The sequence below is a fragment of the Elephantulus edwardii genome, unplaced genomic scaffold (genome assembly GCF_000299155.1).
Source record: "Elephantulus edwardii isolate Elephantulus edwardi_28Jun2011 unplaced genomic scaffold, EleEdw1.0 scaffold00017, whole genome shotgun sequence".
NCBI classification, from domain to species: Eukaryota; Metazoa; Chordata; class Mammalia; order Macroscelidea; family Macroscelididae; genus Elephantulus; species Elephantulus edwardii.
In genome coordinates this window covers 8,754,087-8,780,701 of record NW_006399767.1, presented here as the reverse complement: position 1 = coordinate 8,780,701, position 26,615 = coordinate 8,754,087, and positions in this window count along the sequence as shown.

Sequence of the window (26,615 nt, the reverse complement as noted above, 5' to 3'; positions counted from 1 at the left end):
TTATGGAGCTTCCGTGGCTGATTTTAAGAATCAGCCCTTTCCCCCCCTAATCTGTTTTAGTCTGTAAATGCTGCTGAAACCTGTCCACTACAGATGAGTCTTCTGGTATTTGAAATACCAGGAGCAAGACTTCCAGCATCACAATACAAAAGTCACCAGAGGACAACAGGGGTGGAAAAACACTTCAGGAAAAACATTTTTTCCAGCTCCTACTCAGAAGCCACTTTCCCAGTTCAGCATTTTTTTTTTCATCTGGGTCAAAGGTAATCTGTGCAAGGCTGATTTGGAAATGTCTCCCGCCCTCAGGCCTGAATGCCTGTGTCTTTCACAGGTGGTTTTTAAAAAGGGCAAAATTTCCGAAGAAGTTTTTCTGTCCTCAAAGGAGAGCTACTTCCCCACCCCTTTAAAAAAAAAAAAAAAAAGCATCTCTTTTTCTTAGTATTATTCTCCCTTTCATGCTATGGATGAAAGCAAAAAACCCCAACAAATCTTCTGCCATGGAGTGGAATCACAGTGACCCCGTTAAGGCAGATTAGAACTGGCCATAGCATTTCTGAGGCTGTAAATGTTTATGAAAGCTGACAGCTACCTTTCCCACATCATTCTTCTGTAGGGTAACTAACTGACAGGACTCAACCTCTGAACTTTTGCAATGCAGAATGCAACCCATCAACTGGGGGCTTAAACACTGGGCTACTAGGGCTCCTTATTCTTCTGATTGACATCTCTGAAAAAAGGTCTGGGACCCAAGTCTTTCCTCCCACGGGGAATTTAGAGGCTCAGGACAAGCCCAGGACCAGTCAGTGGGTGGGGGAATTTCCATACACCAGCAGGTCCCAGCTCCTGGATCCCCGCCTGAAGCACTAGGACAATTCTTCCTGAGCCCACCTCCATCTCTCCCCAGCTCCCGCCTCGCCCCCAGTCTCCCCTTGCCCTGCGCTGTTCGCGAGGATCCGGGTCTCTGCGCACGTTCCTCCACGTACCTACAAATGCCGACTGTGTCAGATCGGACTGCTTTTTGTTGTGAGCAATGTGGACCTCTGGCCAGTTGCAATCTCAATCGCAGGGAGGCAGCAGGCAGAAGGCTCTCCCCTCCGGGTGTCCCAAGTGTTATCAGCTCGACCTCCCCATCCTGGGCCAGGAGGCGGAGCCGGGGAGGAGCGTGCGGCGCCAAAGGGGCCGCCTCCGCGAGCACGCTGGCTCCTCGCGCGCCGGGCCGGCTCTGAGCAAGGCTGCTGGCCCAGCATCAAAGATTCATGCAACCCACGTCCTCCAGAAAGAAGCGCGGCTCCTGATTCCCTGCACACCACTTCACATCACTGTTTTCAGAGTTGCCCTGCTCCCATCTAGTCTGAAACGCCACGCACTTTCTGCATTTCAGAATTTTGCATGTGAGACGTCAATTCAGTGATTGTGCACGTGAGAAGGACTGACACTGGGTTAGTGACGAGAAGAAACAGAGTGAGGAGGTGATTGTTGTTGTTTTTATGTACTGGCAAGTTGACTATGACTCAGGAACACTATAAACAATGGCTCTGAAGCTTGTCCTATACAGAGCCAACCTCGCTGTCTCCAACACAACTCACCCAGGGTCTTCCTATCTTGCACTGGCCCTCTACCCTTCCAAGCATGATGTCCTTCTCCAGGGACTGAGCCATCCTGGCAACATGCCCAGGATATGTGAGCCAGAATTTCCAAATCCTTGCCTCCAAGGAGAAACCTGATTTTATCCTCCCCATGACAGATCTATTGAGTTTAAGTTGGACTTGGGGGTAGAGGGTGTTTAACTGAAATGCCTTTTCATTTTCAAACTCTGTCTTCTAAGCCTACTTTCTAATACATTTAAAAGAAGCATCCTAGTGGTGAATTCAAAGTCGATCCAATGCGATTAACTGCCTCTGAAAACCAGCTGGGGGGCAAGCTATGGGTCAGTTCCAACCAGAAGGTACACAACAAGTGGTGAGTTGGTTAAGCATTTGTCTGTTAACTAACCGAAGGTCTTAGAAGTTTGAATCTATCAGCAGTTCTGCAGGAGAATCTCAGGGCAGTCTTCTGCCATAAAGATTGTTGTTGTACACCATCCAGTCAGAACTGGCTCAGAGCTAACCCCAGCCGGTTTTCAGAGGCGTAAATTGCACAGGAGGAGATTGCCCTTATTTCTCCTGTGAAGCAGCCGGTGAATTCCAACCGCAAAGCTTTGAGTTGACAGCACAAGTTCTTACCACTAAACCAAACCACTAACAAGTGCAGGCCAAGGTTTGTGGTTTGAATCCACCAGCTACTACTAGATAGAAGAAGGATTCTAACTCTGCCACACACAATAATCCTGGTGAGTGGTTCTGCTCTGTATAGTATGGTCACTCTGAGTCAAAACCTAGTGGTGAGCAATGAGTTAAATACACATTAGTTTAAAGTTAAAGATAGAGACTCTGGAAAAAAATCTGGAATTCCTCTGTAGTGCTACTAATTTTTATTTAAAAATAAAATGAAAAAAATAAAAAAGAATAACTTGTCTTGTGTTAAGGAAATATGGGTAATATTTTCTTTTCATCCCATGGTTAGATCTGAGGGATCTGTAGTCAGAGGCAAGGACTAAATTTTGGGTCTCCCATCTCTTAGTGGTATGACCTTGAACAAGGCCTTTAATTCTCTGTTTCTCAGTTTCCTCAGCTGTAGGATTCACAGTGAGCCTGTGTATAACAGATCTGAATCTTGCCCTGTCCTGTTCCATCTTCATCATATCTCATATGCTCAAGCACATTGGTACAGTCATTGTATCAACCCATCTCGTTTAGTCTTCGTCCTTTTTTTCTATATGATAGCTTTTTCCTGGTTCCCTTTCCTGACAATATGTCTAGAGTATGTGAGAAGAAGCTTCACCATTCTTGCTTGAAGGAGCACCCTGTTTGCACGTTCTCTAGGGAGGAAGGAGCACTTCACCAGCGGAAGATTCCTAAGGGAAGGGGAGAAAGAACTCCTAATCCTCCAGCTAACTCCTTCAGCTAACTGAGGAGCTGAGAACAGCTGCAGTTCTGCAAGGTCTCCAGGTTCTTATCAGACAGAGCAGAGAAACAGTCCCCCATGTGTGGAAAGTGAAAGATGTGCTTGGATTCAGGATTCCCTTCCCCTCTCAAGGACAGTACCATAAGCCTCTTCCCCTCCTAGGGCTGTGTGAGTGAAAACACAACTGAGATGTGGGGGCCTAGAGAGGGAAGTTTAGACTCAGATTTAGTGCAGAAAATGTGGTCTGTTATTACAGAGAATTTAAAGTACTCAGAACAGTTCCTCTACATAGAGAGCTGGCTCCCGCTAGTGCTACAGCTGCTCGCTGGCCAGGCCTCAAGGGCTCTGGTGCACAGGCCAAAGACACATCAGGGAAGTGCTCTACCCTAGACCAAGACCCTCGAAACACCCTTGGCTAACAGAAACCTTCTTTGAGGACTAAGAAAAATTACTTTGACTGCAAATTTTATTCAATTTCAAAGTTCACATTGGCACACTCTAATATTTTTTATATAAAGTAAAATAATAACTTTCTATGCAACACAGAACGAGCATGACTACATTTGAAATGTGGATGGTACTTCAAGATTTAGAGTAAAATAAGAATTGCTGATAATTTAGATTTTCCTTGGTAATAAAGTTTTGTGGGGGTTTGTAGGTGTGTGTGTGTGTGTGTGTGTGTGTGTGTGTGTGTGTGTTTCTTTTAAAAAAGATAAAGCCCTTTATTGATCTAACACTGTAGTCCACTTTTGAAACTCACCATCCTAAGGGGCAGACCTCCTGCAACTCCTCCTCATGTTGTTTAACATCAAAGGAAGAAGACAAGGTAAACGTAGCTTTTGTAAACTAGAATGCAAGTGAACAAAGAAAAAGGTTTTCTGCTTTGTGGACTTAGAGGGTGGGACAGGGGAAGACGAGGAGGGAGGGGAGGACACAGCTAAGGCCTAGGCAACCGCCTGTACAGTGTGCCATCTGTAAGAGAAACGACCACTGGGAAAATAAATGCCCTAACAAGCAGAAAGGCAGAGTCAACCAGCAGAAAGTAGAGCCAGGGAGAGATGCTGTGTTGTTTAAAGCAGCAGGAAACTTTCTTTTCAAAGCCTGAAGCCCATTGAGCCTGAGAACCCCCACTAAGTCCACAGTCCGAATGAACTCCACTAAGCCCAGGGTCAGAATAAACATAGCCCAAGACATAAACTTCCTCATAGATATAGGTGTCCAGCATTCTGTTGTAATCAGACCAGTAGCTCCCTTCTCTTCCTGGCAGACTAATATAATTGGAGCAATCAGGCCCTAACTCAACAGACTTTCTTCTTGCTCCAAAAGTGCTCTGTAGGAGGACACGAGATAATATACCAGCTTTTATACACACCTGACTGTCCATTCCAACTGCTAGGATGCAACTTATTAGGAAAACTGAGGGTGAAGATCAATTGAGCCTGAGTCTACCAAAACCAAGATTAGTTTTAACCTTTGCAATACTTGGGTTGGAGGTGGGGGCAGGTTTGTGGCAGAATGTGGAGACTTTTTGTAAGCAAGCCTGGAGAGACTCAAGAGATGCAAATCGAAACCACAATGAGATACCATGTCACTCCAGTAGCAGTGGCAAAGTTTAACAGTACAGTAAGTAACAAATACTGGAGAGGATGCAGAGAGATAGGAACTCTTACATATTGTTGGTGTACAACGGTACAACCACTCTGGAAGGTAATTTGGTGCTTCCTTAAAAAGCTGAACATAGAAATTCCACATGACGCTGATATTTCACTGCTTGGAATATACCCGAGAAAATGAGAACTGAGGTACAAACAGAGACTTGTACACTGTTGATTGCTGCATTATTTACCATCTCAAGAACATGATAAAGGCCCAAATGCCCAACCACAATTGAGTGGATTGATAAATTATGGTACATTCACACAATGGAATACTACACAGCATGCATGAGCAATGATTTTGTAAATTACTACCTAACTTAGGAGGGACCGGAGGGCATCATGCTGAGTGAACTAATTCAATCCCGTAAAGACAAATACAGTACAAAACCGTTACTGTAGAATGAGTATGAGTATCCAAGGTGGAAGGGATGGTGGAAGCAGAGGGGTGAGGACATGTGTGTGTGTGTGTGTGGGGGGATTAATCATGAGGTCGCACAATTTGATGGGGGTGGTGAGGAAAATGGAAAGGAACTGGTGTGAAAAACAATGTATTCAAATTTTGTAAATAAACTGGTATAACAAAAAAAAAAACCAAAAAAAACCCAATAGACAAAAAAATCCTAACAACCCAGACTTAGCCTGGAGATAGCCAGGACTATGTGCAAAGGACAACTCATTGGGGCTGGCAATTAACCATGCCCCAGTGCAAACTGAAGTCAAGCCTAGAGCTCAGTCAATAAGTCAGAGACAGTATCTCATTGTCCCGAGAGGCCCAAAAGGGGATCCAGATTCACCTGCATAGACTCAAAGATCATAGTGTTATTGTCTCTTGCCAGTCACTTTTGACCCATTTTGGAAGAGTCTTTGCCAGGGATCTCCACCAGTTCCCAGCAGAAGCAACAGGGTGTTTACTTCTCCAATTCGAAGACCACCTCTTGCTGGGCCATGAGACTCTAAAGGGTTATGTTCAAGGGATAATCCTGTATGTTTGGAAACTTGTAAGCACCAAATATCTTGGGAAAAGGCTCAGATCTGCAGGCAGCAGGTGAGGTATGGAGGATTCATCCTCCAAAAGGGGAACAGTTCCAGTCCCCAAAACACAAAGGCAAATTAGAGAATTTCTAGGACATGAAATTCTGTCCTATACAGGTCCTTAATTTTGCAATACTAGTGAAACCATTGTATGAAGCCACAAAGGCAGGTGAAAAGGAGCCAATCAAGTGTGGAGCTGATCAGCAAAAGGCCTTTGAAAAGCTAAGACAAGGGCTATAGGTGACCCTGGTGCTAGGACTCCCTAACCTAGCTGAGCCTTTTGGACTGTATATGTCAGAAAGGGGAAAAGTGGCAGTGAGAGCACTCATCCAGAGACTTGGCCCCTGGATCAGGCTGGTTGTTCATCTGTTTAAACAGATAGAGTCTCACAAGGCTGGTCCTTGTCAGAAGGCCCTAGCAAGTGGAAGATGCTAGTGGAAGAAGCGGATACTTAACCTCGAGTACCTCATGCAGCAGCCACTTTTATGAACACGAAAGGACATCAAAGGCTAACTAATTCAGGCCTCATCAAATACAAGTGTCTGTTGTTTGGGAGCCCACAGTTTTCTATTAAGGCCGTGTCTTCACTCACCATGGCCACTCTCCTCTCTGTGAGCGGCAGAGAGACTGAGCATGTCTGTGTGATAGAGGTCATTAAGGCTGTGTATTCAAGGCAACCGGATCTATCTGACCAGCCCTTAAAGGACTCAGAACAAGAACTTCATGTAGATGAAGGCTGTCTTGTTGACCCACTGAAGGTCATGGAGGCAAAGCCTCTTCCCAAGAGACCACCACTCAAAGAGCTGAGCTGACTCATGCTTTAGAGTTAAGTGCAAAAAAAAAAAGTGTGTAAACACACCCCCAGACTCTAAGTTTGCCTCCCTCATGCTACATGTGCATGGAACCATATTTAAAGAAACAGGACACCTGAAAACAGAAAGAAAAGACTTAAATAGCCAGGTGAAATTCTACAATTGTTAAAAGTTGTGTGGAAAGCCCAAAAGGGTGGCAGTTATACATTGCCAAAGACATCAGAAGACAGAGACACACACACCCCGCCCCCTTACAGCACAAAGAAATACAAAGGGCAATGACACAGCAGCGAAGAGGGCAGCAGCCCTCCCTTACCAGGCATCCACCGTCGCCAAACAGGACTTCTGTGTGCTCAGAAAGAGAAAAGAAATAAATGGAGCAAAAAGGAGCAACAGACACAGAAGAAATTACAAAAGAGCTGCCAGATGAAAGGTTCATTGTTTCCTGCCTTTGGGGACCTGCCCTACACAGGGCTACCTATTTGAAACAAGAAAAGACTGAGAAACTATTAGAAAAAAGTCAGTCAATGCTGCATAGTCTGCAGCCAACAGAATGCCAGACAGGGACTTTTCTTGTCACCAGAAATTCAGTCTTCCTGGGTGGTCCCCTATGAGAATGTGCAAGTGAAGTTTACAGAACTTCCCAATGTGGAGGAAACCAATATCTGCTAGTCTTAATATCTACCTGTTTGGGGTCAGTGGAAGTTTCCCCTATCAGGGCCAAGAAAACTCAAGAATTAAAAAAATTCTTCTCAGAAAAGTCATCTCAAGGTTGAAATTGCTTCTCTGAATTGGATCTGACCAATAAACCAGCCTTTAGCACAGAAATAGTGCAGATGGTGGCAAAAGCTTTGACCATCACTTAGAAGTTACATGCAGCCTAAGACCCCCGAGTTCAGCCAGGGTAGAGAGCATGAAAAGGACTCTCAAGGCAGGAATTAGAAAGTTATAGGTTGTTGTTGTTGTAGTTAAGTGCCATCAAGTAGTAGACGATGACTCATAGCGACCCTATGAACAAAAGACCTGAAGACTTGTATAACTTTCATCATTTCTCTAACTTCATAGAGCTTCCAGAGGCAAGCCATTTCAGAAGTGGATGCCACACCTGCTCCCAAGCTTGTTTTGGGGAGCTCCACCAAACACTGTCCACCATGGGTAACCATTATCTCATTTGACACATCAGTGTCACAGTGTTCAGCTTCACAGCAACCATGAGTTACTTCTGTACAGCAAATGGACAGACCAGTGCTCTACCACCTAGAAGAATGTTTGATGAAACGCAATTAAAACCAGACCTTAGGGCCACAAATTAAAATCACTCACCTTTTGCTTGGTAGCATAACTTTCTATCCACTAGACCAACAGAGCTTTCTCATCATCTTGGTTGTTGTTAAGTGCCATAGTTAGGAAGCAAAAACTCACCTGGATTCAGGCCTTGCCACTAGTTGTATTTAGAATAAACGTGCTCACTCTAAGGAGTTTGGGTATGCTTATGAAATAGGTATAACAGACCCTGCCAAATCCTTTGCAACCTGTCAGGGACTCCCAAAATATCAATAAAAACTGAGCTGCACAGACAGCTAGAAGCCATGAATAGCCAGGAGAATCTTAACATAAGTAATTAACCTGTCACCTGTCAATCTATTTGCACCCCTTCACCCCTTTCTCCAGGGATGAACCCAGTCTGAGTTAAATTCAGACTCTCCTCAAGCCCAAGCAGAAGGGTCCCTACGTGTTCAGTTATCCTGCCCACACAAATGACAGCCAAAGTAGAAATGATCGCCGCCTAGAGTCACCACAGCTGACTGGAGAAAGCTGCTTCTCCGTGAGTAGCTGGGGCTGGCAAGCGTTGCAAGGCAATGCTGAGGAGATTGGCCAGCTCTGCTTCAGCCACAAAATCAGAAGCTGGATGATCCACACAGGGCCAAAGCTGGAGGAAAGCCACCTTAAGACTTAGCCTAATTAGACATTAGTGATGGGGAAGGGAAAAGCCTGTGTAACCGTGTACTCGTGTTTCTAAGGCGGGTCAAAAAATTACCACCATGCTATTTTTCTAAAACCACAATGAATGTAAAGGTAACAACCTCTTGGAGAACTGTACTCATAATCAGACACAGTACTCTACATGTGACCCGGGGAGCAGGGCAGGCCCACAGTCACAGTGCATTTTTTGCATGCTGGGCAGCCAATCTAAAGAATGTTCTTAACATAAAATGTGGTTCACTAGCATGAGAAAGAAGCTACACATGTAAACATAAGTACACGAAAGGGAGGCATCTGGTTCCCATTCTCAAAGCCGTTGCAATACGTTGAGCTCCTTAGAGACTCCCCTACAACTGTTTATGGAGGAAAAAAATGGGGTTAGAGTTACAGTAGTAACTTAAGTGTTGGTGGCCACCATGGAGAAAACTTCAGTGCTAAGGTTGAGACTTGAGTCATGATAATGTGAAGATGACAGACCACGTCTGCATGTCAAGCAGAAACTCAGCAAACTGGGGAACTACTAAAGTGACCAAATAATTTTCTCTGTACGCAATGTTCCCAGATATGGTGGGGTGATAAACAAGTCTGCAGAACTGGGGCGCTTGCTCCCAGCTATAGTGGAGTGAGAAACAAGTCTGCAGAAGTATAATGCTTGCTTAAGAACTCAAAAACAAAGTTATTTTTTCTTAATTTGCTCTTTGAGAAGGCTAATAAATACAAAGGTGGCCTAGTGATAAGCTGCACTGCAATCCTAAAGGATTCAAAACCTCCAGCTGGAGAAAGCCTGGTAGTCTCCTTTGGTTTAAAATGCCTCTGAAAACCCACTTGAAGGTCAGTTGTGGGTTGGCTCCGAGTCAATGGTGCACAACTACAACAAAGGCAATCTGCGCTCTTCGTGAGGGGTTGAATCCCCTAACCTCTTCTTGAAGACTAATTTGTGTTTTTTAAGAACTTTGGTGCTACATGCTGACTCTTGTACCTGAGAGGAAAAATGAGGAGCAGGAAATTCTGGGAGTTATATCAGGACTTGCCAAGGGATACTGAAAACATTTTGACCCGTATCTAGGACCACAGTGGCTAGAATTCACTCATCAATCATAGAATTTTTCTGTGCAGTGATGCACTTTTCTACAGGTGTTGTTATGTGGTTATATGCCGTCAAGTCAATTGCAACTCATAGTGCCTCTATGTACAACAGCCCTGAAAGCTGCTCTATTCTGAGCCAATCTTATTGTCTCTGACACACCTACCCTCATTACCCCAATCACTGAGTCAATCTATCTCATCCAGGGTCTTCCTCTCTTGCACTGTCCCTCCACCCTTCTAAGCATGATGTCCCTCTCCAAGGACCAGTCCCTCCTTGCAACATGTCCAAAGTATTTCAGACAAAGCCTCAGAATCCTTGCCTCTAAGAAGCAGCCTGGTTTCACCCTCTCCAGGATGAACCTGTTTGTTCTCCTAGCAGCCCATGGTATATTCCATACTTTTCTCCAGCACCACAGCACCAAGGTATCCACTCTCTTTATATTACCCTAGTCATTGTCTAGCTTTCTGATGCATGACAAGTAATTGTGAAGAGTATGGCTTGGATTAGGAGCACCTTAGTGTCCAAACTGATATCATTACTCCTCAGTACTCTGAAGATGTCCCTGACAGCAGACTTTCCCAATGCAATAAATCTTTTGATTACCTGGCTGCTAGTACCAAGAAGAGTGTTGATTGTGGAACCAAACAAACTAAAGCTGTTAACTATTTCAATCTCTTCACCATCTATCATGATGCTGCCATTTAGCCTGGTGGTGAGAATCTTTGTTTTATTGATGTTGAACTTCAATCCATATTGAAGACTGCAGTCCTTGACCTCTGCAGCAAGTGCTTAAAATCCTCCTCAGTTTAAGCAAGCAAGGTTGTGTTATCTGCATAATGCAGATTGTTGATGAGTCTTCCTCTAATATTGGTGCCGTACTCCTCCTCACAGAGCCCAGGCTTCAATTTAGGGTTATATGAGACAGAAATTTATGAGAGAAGTTTGGCCAAAGTTAAGAAAAATTAGAACTAATTGGAATTCAATAAGATAGATTTTTATTCAGATTAATACCCACAACCAAAATCAAACACAGAAGGATGAAACTAGAAAATGCTCCCTTAGTCACAATGCCTCTTGATATATATATATGATAGATAGATATATATAGATAGAGATAGAGATGGAGATGGAGATAGACATAGACATAGACATAGATATAGATATAAAGATAAATTTAACAATGTAGATATCAGTACAGTAATTAAGGGCAGAGTTAGCCAAACCTGACTTCAAACCCAGCTCTTTCTGTATTCCAAGGCCTTGGACAAGTTAGATACCTTTTCTAATTACTTAATTTCCTAATCTGTAAAAGAGATAGAATAGTAATTTAATATATCCTTGGTTTTAACGAGAACTAGAAGGGATAATGCACATAAGGTGCTTAGAAGAATACTAGGCAATGAGAATAGGCACATGGCAAATATTAACAGCACAAATATGAGTTTGTATGTATATGTGCATATGATTTCAGAACTGAAATATCATATGATGGGGGATAGGTGAAAATTGAGTGATTTAGGAAAAAGCTTCCATGAGAGTGAAAGAAGTGGGAAAATAGGATGTTGTGGTCACAGTATGAAATTTGAAGTTCAAGATGTTAAGAGAACAGGAAGTCCAGAATGATCACACCTCTAATTCTGAAGTAAAGAAAAGATAAAGAATCTTTTATCTTTTTTTTAAGAATTTTTTTTTTTTGCTAGCTTTGGCCAGGGTGAACCTTTATTTCTTATTCGTATAGTCTTAGAGTCTTTTGTGGACTTGGTTTACTTAAGGATTCTGGAACCTTAGGTGTTACAGTTGACTTGCTCTATGTCTTCAGTAACTAGGCTCTGTGTCTGGCTTGCCCAACTTTTCCCCCAGCCCGAGTCAGTAATGATAAGAGCCAACCATACCATTGCTGACTTCACTCAAGTTGTAGGAGGAATCCTGAGAAACCCAAGACTCCTGAGACTCTCTCAGTAGCTACATGATTCATAGTCATCCCGTTTCTTTATTCAGTTCCCTAAATATTGGATTCTGTATCCACAAAGTTATCCATTTCCTCCTGTTTCCTCCTACGCTCACACTAAGCAAGACCCACAACAGTTGTACCCTGGACAGTTTAAAAATGGTTTTCTGCTTGTTTGTTTACATAGTCTGACATTTGCATTATAAAAAAAAATGACAGGAAAATAGACTTGAGCATCAGAAGAAAATTCAGATCACTTGTGATTTCACATACAAAGATAACTATAGTAATCATTTCAATACATACTCTTTTTCAGCTTTGTTTCACAGAGATCAATATATACATATTTACTGAAATCAGTCACTATTTTTACAATATTCTATTTTCATTTAGTCCCATAATACTAATATTTTACTGAGCCAATAAATCATTGCCTGCAATATCAAAGATGATGTACCACTGAAACCTTATCATTGAAATATTTATAGTTTTTAACTCTTGAAATTGCACTGTAGTGAAATTTCTTATATTTAAAAATCACTGTGAGATGTTAGCTGTCTCCAGCTCCCTTAACAGCAGACACATGATCTTCCAAATCATCAACAGTCATGGAACTAGGATAAGAGAAGGAGTGTTTTTCACACTAAACAGGTGAGAACAAGACCCTAATGTCATGGTAAGACCGTGGTAATGGTGGCAGAGAGCTGGGCAATGCTGTGGAGAAGCTGTAACCATAGGGCAATTAGAGGAATCCTGAGACAAACGCCACAGTTAGATTTTGCTGTTCTTGTTGGATAATGGAAGGGAAAGCTGCTTGCTGAACTGAAATCAGAGCATAGATTAATTCATTGCACTTTAGCTTTCGGACCATTGGACTAAAACCTGAACTTGCATTGGATGATATTCTCTGACTCCCCTACTCTCTAACTTATTTCTCTAATAAACCCCATTCTCAGTACCACAACTATGAGTAATGTCTGTGAGTTAAGAAGGAATATCGAACCTCATGCTACTGGTATAGCTTGAGGGGCACCATGGGTCTGGGCTACAGGCACTTTGTCTGCTTTCTGCTCTGGGGCAGTATGCACTGGGCACCTCCATATTCCATTTACTGCTCTGTTTGCAAACTGCATATTTAAAAACCATCTATGATTAAAACAGCTTGGAAGCTATTATGGAGATTGATTTGGAATTTAGATGCACTGTTATCAATTGTGCTTAGCCGTACATGTTCATATCCTTGAAGATGTATCATGGAAGTGTTGCAGCCTAGAAGACACAAATTTAGCTAACAAGTTAAAAGTACATGAGTCAAAAATTAAAAAGCAATAATATTCCGAGTAGAGGTTCTGATAGAGGCATAAATCAAGTTACAGAGGGAAGGTGGTTCTTACAATAAAAGGCCTATTGACTAGCACTTTGTCTATTATAGTGTAGAGGTTAGGAATAGTCTATGTGTTTCCTACTGCCAAAGGGCCCCTTTAGAGTAGTGAGAGAAGATCTTCACCCTGAAACCTACAGCATCCCTTTTCAGTAGGAAGTAGCTAAGAGAATACGCCATCCCCTTTCCTTATGAATCAGGGTGAAGTCCCTCTCAGGGAGGAGTGATAGGGAATGGCAAAGGACACACTGACAAAGGAGATTAATCAGAACTGGCTTTGATAAACACTGTGGCAATTGGACAATTAAAACAGACATTCAAGGGTGGGGGGAAGAAAAACGAACTGGGGAGGAGGGTAGAAAACAGTGCAACAATGAATGAATGAAAACCCAAAATCTCTGTAAATGTTCATTAAAACTAATAAAATAAAATAAAAACAACAACAACAAAAAAACAGCTTGGAAGCAGGAGTGGCATCCACTTCTGAAATAGCTTGCCTCTGGAAACTCTATGAACCCAGAGAAAGAATGGAAGTTATACAAATGTTCAGGTCTTTAGTTCTTAGGGTTGCTATGAGTCATAACTCAATAACACCTAACAACGACACCTGATAAAACTCTGTCAACTGTGACTCAGGTCAACTATGACTTGAAGACCCTATAAACAAAAGACTTAAACCTTAAACTATCTGTTACTTCATGATCTCTCATATCTTCCAGCCCACTTTTACACTCACTGTGCCAATCCAATTTGCTAACAATCTTCCTCATTTTCTATGACTTTCCATCTTTCCATCATTATGTCTTTTTCCAAGAACCAGCTTCTCTTGAGAACATGCTCAAAGTGTGGGAGATGAAGTTTCACCATCCTTGCCTCTAAAAAAGCACCCTGGTTACACTTCCTCAAAGACAGACTTGTATATTCTTTCTGCGTTCTATAGGATATTCAGTACTCTTCTCCAACATCATGATTCAAAGGCATCTGTGATCCTTCTGTCATCCTTATTCATTATCCAGCTTTCAGATGCAAGCAAGTAAAGGAAAAGTTAATGACTTGGATCAAAAGCACCATAGTCTTAGTCTTTGAACTGACACCCTTGCTTTTTAGCACTTTAGAGAGATCTATGACCGCAGATTTTGTCAATGTAAAATATCTTTTGATTTCTTGATTGCTATTACTGTGTGTGCTGATTGTGTATAAAATGGAAAAATATATTTTTTGACTCAGAGAATATGCACATGTATTGTCTTGTAACTCGATTTCCTATTGATGCCCATCACCCTAGAATATTTTTTGGTTCTTGTGGCAAAATTACTTCTCAAAAAAATTATGAACTTATGACTGTTTTCCTTCCTCATTCAGGAATAGTTGATGCCTTTCATTGTACACAAAGAGAAATCAAATCCTAATGACAGGGAATGGCAAAGGACACCCTGACAAAGGAGATCAATCAGAACTGTTCTTGACAAAGACTGTGGCAATATAACAATAGAAACTGACCCTCAAGGAATGCGGCTATATAACAATAAGAACAGACTCTCAAGGAATGTGGCAAAACAACAGACTCAAGGACAAGATAAATAAGATGGCCAAAGTCACCATAGTCCATTAGAAGGAATGCACCATCAGCTGTTTAAACCCCACTCTTTGCTAACAAAAGATATATAAACCCTTTAGTAAGATAAAAACAGAGTCAGTCTGTCCTGACCCACTGATAGTCTGTTATAAACATCTAATAAACCTCAGTTTCTTTCTCTTGCTCTCACTTGGTATTAGTGTCTTTCTTGTATTTTTGAGTCAGAATTTTCTAATTCTTACTTGAAGAGGCCCCTGGACCTCTTTTGAAAATCATCCCCTTGACAATGATACTCTGGCATGGCATTGATTGCCTTACGGGACCTGTCTTCAACCTTTTTTCATTCAAGTCTTCTATTTTTGACTCATTTTACTTTTACTCTTTAAAGACTCTGTATTTCTGTGTCTCTTTTTCTTCTAGAATTCTCACTTTATTTTTGTTCTGAACCCTGAAAAGTGGAATAGGGCATATTAGAACTAAATTATTTGGTAAGTGTTTAGTAAATTGAAATATTTACAAAGATGAGAACAGACAACAAACAAAGTATAATATAATACCCCTGGGAAAAATAGAAAGAGGCAACTGATATCACGAGTGGGCTTCCTGGGAGCATAATTGTGTGGAGGAAGCCAGAAAGCAGAAGTAGCTAATCTTAGAGCAAACTTATGGTATCCAGACAGAAAAGAAACTCCCTCCTTCACTGCCATCAAGTTAGAACCAATTCCTAGCTGACCCTCCATGGGGTTCAGAGGCTGTAAATCACACAGAAAGAGCTGGCCCAGCTTTCTTGGAGCCCCTGGTGGATTAGAACAATTCAAGAGGTGTAGCCTTTGGATTATCAGTGCAATACCCGACAGATTATACCACCAGAAGTCAAGAGACTAAATAGTCTAACCCTACTTACCAATCTTCTGTTGGAGATTGGACAGAACCGATTGGAAAGCAAAGGACCTTGAATACTGTCCTGACAGATCAGCCTTTCATGGTGGAAAACTGAGAATGGATCCAATGGGACTAACGGATGACAGCCATGATGGGGTAGCATTAATAAATTCAGAATTATCCAAATATATCAGTTAGATACAATGTTAGATTTCATGTCAGCTGAATCCGGACACTGGCTTCTTGAGGTGCAGCAGGTTTGAGGGCTCCAGGCACTTGTGGGGTTCTTTTTGCCCCACGTGGTGGTTGGCAGAGCAGACTTGCCAGATGATCTGGAGGTCTGGGGCAAGGAGTTTGCCAGCATTTGGGTGTGCCGGGCTGGTAAAACACTGAAAGACAGTCTTGCATTTTTATTCAAACATTCCTCTAGGTCGTATAGCCCTGGTGTGTCCACTTGCCATACAGTGGTAACTTGTGGTTGAGGTGAAGCTGAACATTGTGACACTGATTTGTCAAATGCATTAATGGTTGGTCACCCAATGCGGACAGAGAGTGGGGTGGAGCTCCCCGATTAAAACAAGCTTGGAAGGAAGAGTGGCGTCCACTTCCATAATAGCTTGCCTCCGGAAACCCTATGAACCTGAAGAAAGGATGAAAGACACCCAAGTGTTGAGGACTCTCCTTCATAGGGTTGTTATGAGTCCCACTTAACAAGAACGACAACAACAATAACAACATCAGTTAGTATTGTTATAACACTGACATTAGTTTTCTCTGACAGGGAATTGCAAAGGACACCCTGACAAAGGAGATCAATCAGAACTGTTTTTGACAAAGCCTGTGGCAATATAACAATAGAAACTGACCCTCAAGGAATGCGGCTGTATAACAATAAGAACAGACTCTCAAGGAATGTGGCAAGACAACAGTCTCAAGGACAAGATAAATGAGCCGGCCAAAGTCACCATACATCCATTAGAAGAAATGCATTAATCTGCAGTTTAAACCCCACTCCCCAAAAGATATATAAACCCTTTTGTAAGATAAAAATGGGGTCAGTCTGTCCTGACCCGTTCATAGTCTGTTATGAATGTCTAATAAACCTCATTTTCTTTCTCTTGTTCTCACTTGATATTGATGTCTTTCTTGTATTTCTGAGTCAGAGCTTTCTAGTTCTTACTCAAAGAGGCCCCTGGACCTCTTTTGGAAATCATCCCCTTGACATTCTCCAGCCTGCAAAACTAGTTACTTTCCTAGAATTATTTTTTCTTCCTTTCTTTAGTCATATAAAGGACGTTAAACTGCCTGTTTACCAGGAGAGGAAATACATCTTTCCTAGATTAACATTTACCTCTTTGAAACTGTTTTTGTCAGTAATATGTACATTTTACCTTAAACTGCCTGTTTACCAGAAAGAGAAATGCACCTTTCCTGAATTAGCATTTATCTTTTTAAAACATTTTTTCTCAGTCATGTGTTAATTATTTGGTAAATTGTCTCTTTATTAGTAACTACATAGAAACTATTCTTTTGAAATGCAGAAATTCTGTAACTTTGCTAAAAAAAGTGTATTGTTAAGTAGATTCATATCTAACTAAAGTATAAAAACTGATGATCATGCACACTCATGTATATTGCAGCTTTGTTCACAATAGCAAGGAGTTGGAAACAAGTGCCCATCAACAACGAATGGATAGAGAAGCTGTTGTATAGTTACACAATGGAAGACTTCGTTGCATTGAAAAACAAGGAACTCATGCAATATTATTCAAAATGGGTGATCCTGGAGGACATTATGCTGAGTGAGGTATGTCAGTCATGAAAGGACAAATACTGCATGGTGCCACTTTTGTAGAGCAGGACTGACATCGGGGTTGGGGGGAGACTGAGAAAGATGGGATAAATAATGTTTACTGTATTGAAACAGATGAGAGAGAAAACTGTTTAAGAGGGAAGATTATTAGGGATTTTTGGCATGACGGGAGTCCAGAGCGAAGGCTGTATAGTGGAGTGGACCTGGGGGGAAGGATTGTAAAACAATGAAAGAATTTTTCTTTTACTTTTCCAAGAGGGTAGTGTACAAGGGGGGTGGGTTAGGAGGGGAGGAAAGTGCAACAATGAATGAATGGAAATCCAAAGTCTCTGTAAATTTTCATTGAAATTAATAATAAATTTTAAAAAATAATATATATGAAATTAAAATAAAACACACAAAACAACAGATCAGAAAAAAAAAAACCCCAACAAAAAAACTAATGATCACTTCCAGATGGGGAGGCAGTTTTTGAGATGATTCTCTCTGCCCTCCCAGATCTGTAATAAATGGCTTTTGGTATTGTAGTCTATATGTCTTACTGGCAATTGACCATGGAAAGAACCCTTTGTGTTCAGTAATAGCCATATCCACTTATTCTATAAGGTTTTTAAATGTTACCTCCTCTGTAATCCTCTACATTGGCAATGTTATTAAAATGTAATAGTGCCTCATTCAAGCCAATTACATTTTATTTGTGCAATGTATTATTCCCCCAACTAGATGGGAAGAAAAAAAAAATACACACCAAAGACCACAAACAAAACAAACCAATAATCCTTAAAGAGAGATATGATCTTTTTCACATTTCTGATCAGCTGCTTAGGCATCTCTCCCAGAAGGACTCTGTCAAGGAAAGCCCATCAGATACAATAGACGCAATGGACATACTAGAGAAGATTAAGTGTCTGGGCATGGGGTCAAAGAATATTCAACCCTTATACATATGTCTCACTCAGGAAACGGCACGTAGGAAGCTCCATTAACCACATCCAAGTCTATACAAAATTCTGTGGAGCTGTGAGAAGATAATTACAGTTTTGTCTTTTAAGGTGGACCTTTGGGGAACATATGATGGTAAAACATGACCTAAGAGCAAAGATCGTTAACCAGGAATTCCTACTTCTTTGGAATACAATTTCATTAGTCTCTTGCCAAGACCAAGACATTCCTCTAGGTCGTATAGCCCTGGTGTACAAGTTGCCGTCCTGTGGTCACTTGTGGTTGCTGTGAGGCTAAACGCTGTGACACTGATGTGTCAAATGCGTTAATGGTTAGCTACCTAATGCGGACAGAGAGTGGGGTGGAGCTCCCTGATTAAAACAAGCTTGGAAGGAGGCGTGGCATCCACTTCCATAATAGTTTGCCTCCGGAAACCCTATGAACCTGGAGAGAGGATGAAAGGCACCCAAGCGTCGAGGACTCTCCTTTATAGGGTCGCTATGAGTCGCCTGCGACTCAACGGCACTTAATAACAACAACAACAACAACTTGCCTAACTGGCATGTATCTCCACCTTGTGCTGATAAACAGCAATTACAGAAACCTGGATTCAGCTTAGACCTAACAATCCTTAGATTGGTAAAGTTTAGATGATGAAACTTCATCTCACATACTTCGGGCATGTTCCTAGGAGAGGCTTTTCCTTGGAGAGGGACATTATGCTTGGAAACATGGAGGGTCAGCTAAAGAGGGGCAGACTGTCAGCCAGATGGATTGAAACAGTGACTGCTGCAAAGTGCTCTTGTGTGTCAGAAGAATGACACAGGATAGGACAGCACTCAGGTCTTTTGTTCAAAGGGTTACTATAGGTTGTACTCACCTTGATAGCACCTACGAACAATAACAGACCCAACAGAGCACTTTGCTCTTCTCTGATGCCAAAAATAATTAGCATGTTAACTAAGACAGCTTTCTCTGCCCAGAAACCCCCATGAATACTACTTGTAAAATGTACTCTGACAGAAAGGAGTAAACAATCCAAAAACTCTAAGCAGAACAAGACCTTAACATCTAGGTTCTTGCTTTTAGTGTTTATGGCCATCAAGTCAGGTCTTACCTGCAGTCGACCCTCCAGAGAATTTTCAGAGGCTGTAACTCACACAAGAGAAAGAACCACCCATCCTTCTCATACTAAGCTGATGGTGGATTTTAACCCCTTGCCTTTGGGTTGGCAGCACAATTCCTTACTCCCTAGGCTACCAGAGCTCCCATTGAGATCCTATATGTTGGAAATCCTTGCAATCTCAACTCTAATAATGATACCTTTAAAGCACTGAGTTTGATTGACTCTCTTACTCACAGTTCACAATGTGAAATAAAGACCTTTTCTCAGCACACACAAGTCCTTTAAATATCAGTTTTCTTGCCTGAAAACTATTGCTAGTTCAAGTTTGATGTGAGGACTGATAAGGCTCTATCCATAGATCTCCCAGGACAATGATCTAATACAAAAAGGAAGTAGGAGGAGGGAAATGCAACAACTATTTCATTTCTTTCTCCATTCTCAGTTCCTAGGTCACTATTCTGAGTATCTCGCTATATTGCTTCTTATGCAAGCATTGATTTCAAATGGGAGCTGCATCACTTCCCAGGACAGGAAGTCTCAACTCCAGTAGCTTTTTCAGGGACTTGTACTCACACCATTGAAGGAAGAAATGTAATATTGTTAATGTGAGTATATATATTTATATATACACACACACATATACATATATATGTATATATAATTTGGTGTGAATATATACATATTTGGTGTGAATATATACATATTTGGTATGAATATATTTATAATTTGTGTGAATATATATACATATTTGATGTGAATATATTTATTTATAGTGAATATATATATTTAATGTGAATATATATATTGATGTGAATATGAATATATTGTTGATGTGAATATATACATATAGTTGATGTGAATATATATATCTATTGTTGATGTAAATATATATACTGTTGATGTGAATATATATATATATATTGTTGATGTGAATATATATATATATTCACACACACATACACACATGCATACATACTGCAAACAAACTACCTGGAAACCTTAAGGAAGTTCTTTTACTTCTATCTGTCTCATTCTATAAAATAGAGATAATATTTATATCTGTCTCATGTGATTGTATTTGTTACGATGCGCTAAAGTACAAAGAGCAGAGCCTACATGAATTTTCTATTATCTTATTTTAGAATTTGTAGAAGGCAGAAAAGAATGAAATGACAGTGGTCCAAGCAGGAGTCAATGGCAACTGACAATAAGTTGTGGCAAAACTACCCAATAAAGTGGCAAAGAAAATTGGAAAATTGGCTGACAGAAGAATTTCCAGAAACAACATATTATCAAGAGGCAATGGTGATGAAGGAAGAAAGTGCAAGCTGCTCTGAAGGAACTGGAAAAAAAGCCCCGGAATTGATGGAATACCAATTGATGTATTTCAACAAACATATACTGTCCTGCATGTGCTCACCAGGTTATACCAGGAAATCTGAAGGACAATGACCTGGCCAACTGACTAGAGAGATCACATTTATTCTATTAAAAAAATAATTTAAAAAAGGTCACCCAACAGTGTGGAAGATGGAAGATTATCTGGAAGACTGGGCTCTATGAGGAGAAGTGTGGCGTCAGGATTAGTGGAAGATCTATCAACAATCTGCGTTATGCTGATGACACAACCCTGCTTGCTGAAACTAAGGAGGACCTGAAGCGCTTGCTGCTGAGGGTCAAGGACTGCAGCCTTCAATATGGATTGAGGCTCAATATCAAGAAGACAAATATTCTCATCACTGGAGCAATTGGCAGCATCAGGATGGATGGTGAAGAGACTGAGATTGTTCACAGCTTTAGTTTGCTTCACTCCACAGTCAATACTTTTGGCTCCAGCAGCCAGGAAATTAAAAGACATGTTGTGATGGGAAAGTCTGCTGGCAGGGACCTCTTCAAAGTACTGAAGAGCAATGGTGTCTCTCTGGATTCTAAGGTGCACCTGATACAGGCCATGGTCTTTGCAATCACTTGTTAGGCATCAGAGAGTTAGACAATGACTAGGGAGGATAGAAAGAGAATTGATGCCTTTGAGCTGTGGTGCTGGAGAAGAGTATTGAGGGTACCATGGACTGCTAAGAAAACAAGCATATCCAACCTGGAGAAGACTAAACTGGGCTTTTCTTTGAAGGCAAAGATTCTGCGGCTTCATCTGACATACTTTGGACATGTTGTAAGGAGAGACCAGTCCTTAGAAAGCACCATCATTTTTGGGAGGGTGGAGGGACAGCGCAGGAGGGGTAGACCCTCTATGAGGTGTATTGATTCAGTGATTGGGGTAATCAGGATGGGTATGTTGGAGACAGTGCGATTGGCACAAGACAGAGCAGAGCTTAGGGCTATTGTACACAGGGTCGTTATGAGTTGCAAGTGACTCAACAGCACATAACAACAACAACAACAAAATCACTAATATCACACACTAGCAAAATCCTGCTGAAGATTATCCAGAAACGACCGCAGTAGTACACTGACCAGAAATACAAGCTGGGTTTAGGTCAGGGCACTAGAGACATTATTACCAGGGTCAGGTGGATGTTGATAGAAGGCAAAGAGCTACAACAAGTTTTCAGAGACTATAAATCACAGAAGAGAAGATTGTCAATTTTTCTGTGTACAAGCATTTGGGGGACTTGAATAGATTGCCTTTATTGGGACAGTGCAACTTCTTACCCTCTAGGCCACCAGACCTCCCTGGTTTAGAGGCCAGTGATGTAAATTCATAAAGTCTGTAAGATTATGTTCTCTCCTGTGTTATTTTTCTCTGTAGTCCCAGCCAATCCTTATTTGCAGCTATGGTGTAATGCCATCCTCACATGACCATATTATTCTCTATACTACCTTGTATTTTGTTTCTTTTCTTTTTTTTTTTAAATAGGCATCTATCATGTTAGACTATTTGAAAATGACTTTTATATCTACCGCCTTAGCTCCTTCTATGGGCAAGGTTTCTGGCTCCCTCAACTACAGACACATAGTTCCCCCATTGATCAATGACTTCTACTTTATCAACACCTGTGGGGGTAACATAAGAGAGCTAGTCAGACCGTGAGACACTACAGAGAATTGTAGCCTGATGGTGCCCTGGAGGTGTAGATGTAGAATTAAAAATTGTTGTTTGCTGGTTAATTGAAGGCAATGAAAAGCATTTTGCATTTGTGTTGCTGGACTGCATCTGGACTTTACTGTGTGATATCCTTTGCATTCCATTTCAATCTGTTTCCATAATAAACTCCACAACTTATACAAAAGAAAAAAAATACAAAGAAAGCAAAGAGCACCAGAAGAGTATCTATCTGTGTTTCATTGACTGTGCAAAGACATTTGACTGTGTGGATCACAGCAAATTGTGACTAACCTTGAGGAAAATGGAAATCCTGAAACACTTGGTTGTGCTTATGCAAAACCTTGGCAGGAGTGGCATCCACTTCTGAAATATCTTGCCTCCAGAAACCCTATGAACTTGGAGAAAGGATGAAGGTATACAAGTGTTCAAGTCTTTCGTTCATAGAGTCTATGACTCGACGGCACTTAACGACAACAACATACTTGGACCAGGAAGCAATCCTCAGAACAGAGCAGGGGAACACTGCTCAAAATCAGGAAAGGCATGCATCAGGGATGTATCCCGTCTCCATACCTTTTCAATCTATATGCAGACCAGATCATTCTAAAGGCTGGGTTTTAGAAGGAGGAATGTGGCATCAGGATTAGAGGAAGACTCATCAACAACCTATGTTATGCCAATGGAACAACCTTGTTTGTTGACACTGAAGAAAATCTGAATAGCTTGGTGCTGTAGGTTAAGGACTGTAGTCTTCAATATGGATTGAAGTTCAACATCAGGAAGAAAAAAAATTCTCACCTCTAGTCAAATGGGCAGCACCATGATAGAGGGAGAAGAAATTAAAATTGTTAACAATTACAGCTTGTTTGCCTCCACAATCAACACTTTTAGCACTCGTAGTCAGAAAATCAATAGATGAATTGCACTGGGAAAATCTGCTGTCATGGACATCTCCAGAGTACTAAAAAGCAATGATGTCAATCTAGAGGCTAAGGTGCGCCTAATCTAGGCCATAATGTTTGAAATTGCCTGCAATGAATCCGTGAGCTGGACAATGAGTGAGGATGACAGAAGAATTGATGCCTTCAAGTTGTGGTGCTGGAGAAGAGTACTGAACCTACCATGGACTGAAAAAAAAAGGTGGGAAGGTGAAACCAAGTTTCTCCTTGGAGGCTAGGATTTTGAAGTTCCATCTCATATACTTTTGGGGCATGGCCAGGAGAGACTGGTACTTGGAGAATGACATCACGCTCAGAAAGTCAGAGGGACAGTGTAGGAGAGGAAGACCCTGGATGAGATGGATTGATACCATAACTGGGGCAATGGGGGTTGGTGTGTAGAAATTAGTGACATTGGCTCAGGACAAGACAGGGTTCAGAGCTGCTGCACATAGGGTTGCTATGGGTCGCAGGTGACTCGACAGCACATAGCAACACCACCACAACACAACCTAACTGAGCCCTGCTCTATCTACTGATCTCTACTGGAAAAGGCCAGAGAGAAATTAAAACAGAGCAATAGTGTGACTTTAGGTAAACAATTTAATTCCAATGTTCTGCTGGTGTAGTCTGGAAGGAGTTGTGCTGTTAACCCAGACATAATGCTTCTTGGCCAGCTTGAGTCCACCAGTGGTCTGTAGGAGGAAAATGAGCAGTCACCACTCACTTGAGTTATAAACTTAAAAAAATCTCCATCTCCCTAGATATGAATCACTTACCTCAGGTGTTAGTAACACGATTCCTTATCCTATTCACCAACAGAACTTAGCATCTGTAAGTGCGTTTTTGTTTGCTGCTTTGTTTTATTGGGTGAGTTTTTTTCCTACAGGTGGAAAGAGGGTGAGATTTTTTTTCTATAATTATATTTTATTAATTTTCATAAACATTTACAGAGATTTTGGGTTTCCATTCATTCATTGTTGCACTATTCTCTCTACCCTCCTCCCAGTTTGTTCTTGTCCAATTGCCATTGTCAAAGTCAGTTCTGATTAATCTCCTTTGTCGGTGTGTCCTTTGCCATTCCCTATCACTCCTCCCTGAGAGAGACTTCACCCTGATTCATAAGTAAAAGGGGATGGCGTATTCTCTTAGCTACTTCCTGCTGAAAAGGGATGCTGTGGGTTTCAGGGTGAAGATCTTCTCTCACTACTCTAAAGGGCCCCTTTGGCAGTAGGAAACACATAGACTATTATGGAGATTGATTTTGGAATTTAGATGCACTCTTATTGATTGTGCTTGGCCATACATGTTCATATCCTTGAAGATGTATCATGGGGGTGTTGCAACCTAGAAGACACAAATTTGACTAACAAGTTATAAGTACATGAGTCAAAAATTATGGAAAAGTAAAAGAAAAGATTCTTTCATTGTTTTATAAACCCTCCCCCAGATCCCCTCCATCATGTAGCCCTCGCTCTAGACTCCTGTGATGACAGAAATACCTAGTTATATATCTCTTTTAAGCAGTTTTCTCAGAGGGTGAGATTTTAAAGTCAACCAAGGCTTGAGTCTAGTATATGTTATCTTACTATTTATGTTGCTTGCTCCCTCACTCATGCATTGTTTCTTGGTGCCTTGTATTTTTTGCATACATGAAACCATGAGGCTGTTACAGAATAGGGCAAGGTTCAGATAGGCTGTTCATAGTTTTGCCATGAATCATAATGGGCTTGATGGCATCTAACAACAACATAGCATGGAGAGCTGAATAGACCAACTTTCCTTCTAGAAACATTTTATTGGGAAGCTACATCTTTATCGCCTGGTAATTCACAAAGTTTAGCAAATCAGGCAGTATTCAGATCTTCATTCTTTTTGTGTGTGTGTGTGTGTGTGTGTGTGGTGTGTGCCGTCAAATCAGATCTGACTGGTACAGGAGGAGATTGTTCCTCCTTTTCCAGCAGAGCTTCTGGTGGATTTGAACCGCACACCTCAGGGATTGCACAGATATTCATTCTTATTCCAGAGCTCTTGTGATTGTGTGGGAAGGATTGGCCTGGACAGAGCAGAGGCATGTCACTGAATCCACCAGCTGCCTCTCAAAAGAAAGATGGGCAGTCTCCTCCTGTACCACCTCTGAAAGCCCTCTGGAGGCTTATGACTTGGTTCTGACTTGACAGTAGCTAACAACATTCTTATTCCAAGATTCTCTGCAAAATTTCCCTATAACATCAACTTGGGTGTGTATACAACGGCTTGCATTACAGATGCGGTGGAGGGAAAGCTCCTGACAGAGGAATCAGGTGCTCAACACAAATAGGGAAGTTTGATTTGAGGTATGGCAGGATGACACATGTAGCCTACCATCTTCCCACTTAAAGAGTGTTATTCTACGTACTGCCACAACTCTGTAATATTAAATTTTTCTTTGAAAGGAAAAAAAATTCTTAAAAACTAATACTTTTTTCATTTTTTTTCTTTGTAACCTGAACAACATTTTGAGTACAGTAAGTATTCAAGAGATACTTATTCAGTGAATGGATGGATGGATAGGTGGTTGACTAAGCAAATAAACCAAGGAACAAATTACAAAAACAAACAAACAAAAACCCCTTGAAGATATTTTTCTATGTATTCAGTTGTTTATTTGATAATAATTTAATAAGTACTTGTTATGTTCTGTGCCATGATAATACAAAGCAAAATAAACCTAAGCTTTCACCTTAAACAAAGTTTGCAACTCCACCAGAAATATAGCTAGTGGATCTATGATAAAATGTGAAAGGTGTTAAAATGATAACATGATCAAGGTTCAATGGTCAAGAGGAGTTGTTGAGTAGTGTTAGGTCAGAACCGACTCATAGGGGACCCTCCAGTGGGTTTTCAAAGACAGTAAATTGTACTGGAAGAAGATTTCCTGTTTTTCCCTTTGGAGCAACTGGTGGACTAAAACTGGATGCTTTGTGTTGGTAATTCAATTCTTTACCTCTCAGATACCAGTGCTCTTATCAAGAAGGGAAGGATATTTAAATCAAAACTATTGAAAATTTGTTAGGAAAAAAAACTCACAGAAAGAAAGTACACATAACAAATGCTGGCAAGGACATGGGGGAGATTGGAATTCTTACGCATTGTTGGCGATTTGAATCTCCCAGCACTCCTGAAGGAGAAAAGTGGATAATCCCCTCCTGGGCAATTTACAGACTCAGAAATAGCAGGAGGTCAGTTATGATTCAGTCTGGTCTGACTGCTACTAATTTATAGAGACATACTAAGTAAATATACAATGGAGAGTTCTCTTTTGGTCACAGAAGTATATCAGTATTTGTCTTAAAAATTATAAGCTGCTGCCATTGAGTCAAGTATGACT